The sequence below is a fragment of the Mustela lutreola genome, chromosome 5, assembly GCF_030435805.1.
Source record: "Mustela lutreola isolate mMusLut2 chromosome 5, mMusLut2.pri, whole genome shotgun sequence".
NCBI lineage: Eukaryota > Metazoa > Chordata > Mammalia > Carnivora > Mustelidae > Mustela > Mustela lutreola.
The window spans coordinates 19,826,604-19,832,603 of record NC_081294.1 but is presented as its reverse complement, the minus strand read 5'-3'; positions in this window follow the sequence as shown (position 1 = coordinate 19,832,603).

Below are 6,000 nucleotides of genomic sequence, written 5' to 3'. Positions count from 1 at the left end.
CATATACTTCTAGAAAGATAAATGATTGATTTATCATTTTAGAAAAGCCATCTAACCTAAACCCCTCAGTGATGGTCATCATCAATCCTCTTCAAAATTTTGGGTACCTATTTTGTCTGTTAGGTCTCAACTCTACTTCTATCCTTCTCTGCTCTGTCAGAAGCCTGAAAACTACATTTCTTGATAGATTCTCCCAGTGGAAAGCATTAGAACTGAGAAAAGAAAGGGAAAAGTCACGTGCCCCTCTCCTTTGGCTTCTGGATGTGCCTCCAACAGTATCAGGAACCCGCGTGGTTCCTCTCAGGCTGTGTGGCTCAGGTGGTGTGGATAGGCACTGACAGAGGCAGAGCGTTGCCATAACAACCGTGGTAGTGTGGACCTTATCAAGGGATCTGGTTTTGCCTGGGGCAACAACATCAGTGAGAGCCTTTAAGTTTTCCAGCTACGTTAGCATAAAAAGTGGTGTGGGCTTCTGGATTTTTCTAAGGCTGTGGTGATGTGGCAAAGGCAGCGGAGAACACGGTGGGATCTTCTGCCGCTTCAGAGGCAGAGCAATTTTGCAATATATGCAACACATTTTGTTTTATCAGCCTAGGGATGGTAGAGGTTTATTGAAATTATTAATCTCAGAACAATCTCAGTTTTAGATTTTTGTTCTCCTTTCCCTTATCAGACACTTATAAACCAATCCTCTCCTTCAGACCCTCCCCATTTGAAATATGGAAGTGGTTCTGTTTTCCTGAACAAATCGACTGACGGACATCCCTTGCGTGTTTCCCCTTCATTCTTCTCTCATGTGTTGGCCCACTCTTTTATTCTGCTTTCTCTACAATTGCTTATTCTCTAAATTTGCTTTCTTTGGAGATGAATTACTGGCTTGTTTTTTTGTGCTATGCATGTGTACCCAAAGTAATGGAATTTACTCTGTTGCCTAAATACCAAAGATTCCACCATATCTTTATCTCATAGGAAACCTCACTATGAGAGCCGAACTGTCCACTGAAAACCTCCTCTTGGCATTATAAATATAATTATTCAAATTGATCCTATCATCTCCGCAGTGTGCTGTTGGCATGTTTGTTCTGCCTTTTCAGCCAGTTGCTCCACATCTGTCCAGTTTCTTAAGTTACATACTACATTTCTTTCTTTGCAATTCCCTCTCTCTTATTCTTTCAAATGTTCTTTTCCTAGTTCCATGGTTTCTAGTTTCTGAATATGTTTTAAATATCCTTCCCCGCGGCTTTATTATTTCACTCTTGATTTGTAACAACATGTTTCAGAATTCACTGTTAACCCCTCTAATCACCTTCAGCATTTTTACCACAGTAATTTTAGAAATAAGGTATTTAATTGCATACCTCTCTTCGTAAAAAGTTTTATTGAACGGCCAAAGTTCTCCAGGCAAAGCTCAAAGCTTTGTAGAAAGGCAGGAAAGACAATCAGGAACACAGCATGCATTTATACCTATGGCTTCATCACTAGCCACTGGCTCCTTTGTACTTTTAAGTCCAGTTTCATTGAATCATTTGATTTTCTGCTAATGTGCTATGACCACTCTTCCCTGGTGTCCAATTTATCTCTTTTTATCTTTTGCCATGGACTATCTTTCTCCACTTCATTTTCCTGGCTAACTTTCAGTCACCCTAGATCATCCTGGGCATCCAAGTCTCTAGGAAGATATTCCTAGAAGAACTATACATTGCTTCTATGTCTACAATATGTTTCTCATAGTCCTTGTTTTATTCACTGGCTTACTGATCTGCCTCTGCTTATAAACTGTAAATTCATTGGGGATTTCAGAGTCCCCAGGTCAATGCAGGATTTCATTGCAGACATTTAATAAAATTCTTTCCAGGGCACCTGGGTGGGTCAGTCAGTTAAACATCTGACTTGTGATTTCAGCTCAGGTCATGATCTCAGTGTCATTATATGGAGATGCACATTGGGCTCCCCACCCAGCAGGGATTCTGCTTGAGATTCTTCCTCTCCCTCTGCCCATTCCCCCATGCTCTTTCTCCTTCTCTCTCTCTGGAATAAATAAATAAACCCTAAAAACAAAACAAAATAAAACAAAACTCTCCTATTGCAATTTTCTATATTTCAACCAAATGTCTACATTTTCTCTTTTAAATTATTATTTTTATCATGAGTATTAGTTAACTTCCCATTTTAATAAATTCATTTTTCTGGGGTGCCTAGGTGGCTCAGTCAGTTAAACATCTGACTCTTGGTTTTGGCTCAGGTCACGCATGATTTCTTGGACCCTGGAACAAAGCCCCACATCTTGCTCCAGCTCAGTTGGGAGTCTGCTTGAAAGGCTCTTTCCTTCTGCACTTCCCCCCCAAAATAAATAAATAAATCTTTAAAAAAGTAAGTTTATTTTATAAACTGATATATGTTCTTTAAAACCAGGATTGGGGTTTGTGTGTGTGCCTATTCATGTGTACATATCATTGTATATTGAATAATAAATTTCATAGTAAATATTTTAAATATTCTAGAGATTCAGAAAGAAAAAATAACTTGTGATTTCTTACATCTTATCATCTAGCCTTGATTACATTATTCATGTGAAAATAACAATAAGATAATTAATAGCTAATTTCTGAATTAAGAGTAACATGTTCACAAGGAGCACAGAAAGGAATCCTTTTTTTTTTTTTTTTAAGATTTTATTTATTTGTTCGACAGAGAGAGATGTCACAAGTAGGTAGAGAGGCAGGCAGAAAGAGAGGGGGGAAGCAGGCTCCCTGCTGAGCAGAGAGCCCAATGGAGAACTGGATCCCAGGACCTGGAGACCATGACCTGAGCCGAAAGCAGAGGCTTAACCCACTGAGCCACCCAGGCACCCCAGGAAGGAATCTTCGTAGTCCATCCATCAGAGCCAAATTCAAATCCTACCACATAGTAGACGTTAGACCTAAGGAATATTATAGAACTTCTTTCAATCTGGGTTTCCTCACCTGTGAAATGGTAATAATTACTATGTCCTTCTCAGGATTTTATGAAGATTAAAATAAGTCACCGCACATAAACCACTTAGCCCATTTGGGCATTCAGTAAAAATAATGAGCATTCAGTAAAAATTGTTATTCTTATAGAAGTTTTGGCTTGCAGGGGCCTTTAAAAATGAGTAAGGATTATTATGGATTAGTCACAGGAAAGAAAGGAACTTTGAAGAAGGAGATTGACTTCTGCAAATAGAAGCCCTCAAGAAAGAGACAGTAATTCTAGTAGAGTGTGTAACTGGAGGAGAGGGAATTAATAAACAGAGAAGTGAGGTATCCCAGTTTGGAACAAACAAGAAAGCTGAATCAGAATGTTTAGATATCATAAAATTGGCATTAGTCACCAGCATATTTTTTGAGCTAAGAAATAAAATAATAAGATTTGGAGCACTTGGGTTGCTCAGTGGTTAAGTTTCTGACTCTTGATTTCAGCTCAGGTCATAATCTCAGGGTCATGATATCGAGGCTCACATCGGACTCTGCACTCAGCTCAGAGTTTGCTTGTCTCTCTTCCTCTCCTGACTTGCATGTGCTGTCTCTCTCTCTCTCTCTCAAATAAATAAATAAAACCTTAAATAGTAAAATATTAAGACTTAAGGTAGGTTACCCTGGTGTTATAAAGAAAGTTTGTGTATTCCTCAGTATAAGAGAGAAAGAAAAAGAGAGAGAAAGAAAGAAAGGAAGAAAGAGAAGGTAAGGCTTGAGTAATTGGTACAGACTATTTTTTTAAGAAAGCAGCTATGCCATTCACCCCGAATCATGAGTCCCTTAATTCTGGGTTGTGACTTTGTGCTAAAGGGCAGAATGGTATGTTTCCTCCTTAACTGTGAAATTCTTCACTTTTATTGTTTCTCGCTTGCACTTAAAACCCTGTAAATGTTGTATTATTACACTATTATGTAGCACAATAGCTGTTATCTCTCACTTCTCTATGCTGATCTATGCAAGGCACCTTCTGTCAAATAAGTCAAGACCTCTTGCCAGATGAGAGTGATTCATCAAAACTGCGGAGCATTTTCATAATCATTATTCTCACAATGTATTACAAAAGACCATTAGCAGCCTTTAATTTTCCAGGTTTGGTGCAGCATAACAACTTCAGTTTATGTTTCACTGCTTCTCTTTGTAAAGAAATCAATGATTTTAAAACTAAACTACTCATGACAAACATGTTAGATTCATTAGCATCTGCCCTGGTTGTCTGTGTGAAGGTTAAATTGCAAACCTGATTTGCATTTTTATCTGCAAGGAGCACAGGGTTTGAATTGCCTAAATGTTTACTTAATTATTGCTCCCATTCTCTTCCACACCCATTCACCTCAAGCCCTCCACAAGCAGAAAGCAAGACTAATTAGTATCTAATTGATATTTTTTCAATAGTGCAATAGAATCTCTCTCAATACAAAGAAAGTAATTTCATTATACACTGCAGAGAACACTTAATCAGTCATAATAGCAAATATGGGAGTATTTGTTAGGTTTTCAAAGTGATGTATTTTAAATAAGAAGCACCTGGTTGTCTCTAGTAGATTTTACTGTTTAAAGAGATTATAACTACTCATTTATTTTTTTCACACATTTCCTGGAATATTACTATCTAATCACTGAACTAGACATTGTGGATACAAAATGAGTAAGATAAGATTTCTCTCACAGAATTTAAAAAAAAAATCATTTAGGTATATGGGATGATAGATTTGTACAGAGTACCATGGAATCACAGAAAAGGGGACACTAATTCAGTCTAAACAGTTCAAGGATGGACTCCTAGAGATGACACATGAGCCAAAGAGAATGAAGCAAATTAGCCATCAACTTGATGAGGCAAAAGGCAGTCCAAACAAAGAAGAAATCACCAGCAAAGGTGGCACTGTGAGAAACATATTCCAAAGTTCTATTGCTGAATATGTTTCATATTCATGAAATACATTCAAATCTGATAGTAATTTTTCAGCACATCTTAAGCAAAAGAAAATTCTCCCATATCTTTATATAAAAAAATCTATGTACTAAGTAAAATGAAGAACATATTTTACCTTTTAATATATGTCACCTGTGAACAAATGTGGCAAATGTTTCACATGAACTTCATTCTGTTGTAAATAAATTTTTGTGCTCCCTTAGGGTCAAATAACACCTTCCTCCCAACTCAGCTTGCATGCCCGGCATATCAGCAGACTCAGGGGACTTTGACAAAACTGAGTAAACAGTGAAAAACTGCACTGATTCTGTAGACGATAATATTGGAAAATAGAGGAAAACAAATCTGGAGAGTTGTGGGTATTACAGATCTGCATATACATGAAAAATACATTGAAATTATTAGATTTGAGATATTTGATAATTGGTAGCCGAAATATTTTCTTGAGGTATATATCCCAATGAAGCTTAATGGTTTTGTCTCTTTATTGATATATCATTTGTTTGTTTTTATTTTTTTCAAATAGTAAATGTAAGATTAACTAAAATCAATGAATTTCTTTAAAGCCCCTCAAAAAGTATTGCCTTAAAAAAGAGCTCATCAGCCAAAGACCATTAAGAACACTCTTGAATTCATAGTTAGGCTGATTTAGATTTCAGCAGCAAGAGAATATGAAAACCAGGGCTGTCTTGATAAAAGGGAGTTGTGAGGGGCTTTTTATAGGATTTGGGATTGAGCTGGATGATTTTAAAGGGGGTTTAAGGAAACTAAGGATACTTCTGGATTGAGTGCTGGCGGAGGCAGGGACTTAGTTATTGGGCATCCTCTGAGATTTTATCTGGAAGGTGAGAGGAAGCTTGGCTAGTGTTGTATAAAAGAAGTAGTCAGAAAATGAAGACTGCATAGTCATCGTTTTAAATATATAGTATCTTTGTATCTCTCTTATTTTAAAAATTGCCAGAAAGTGGTCACAGAGAGGACTTGTTTAATCTTTGTATATATTCTGTGAGTGTTGTTTCTGATGGCCTACCTGCTTATTGCTCCTACGTGATGCTATTAGAACCTCATTCC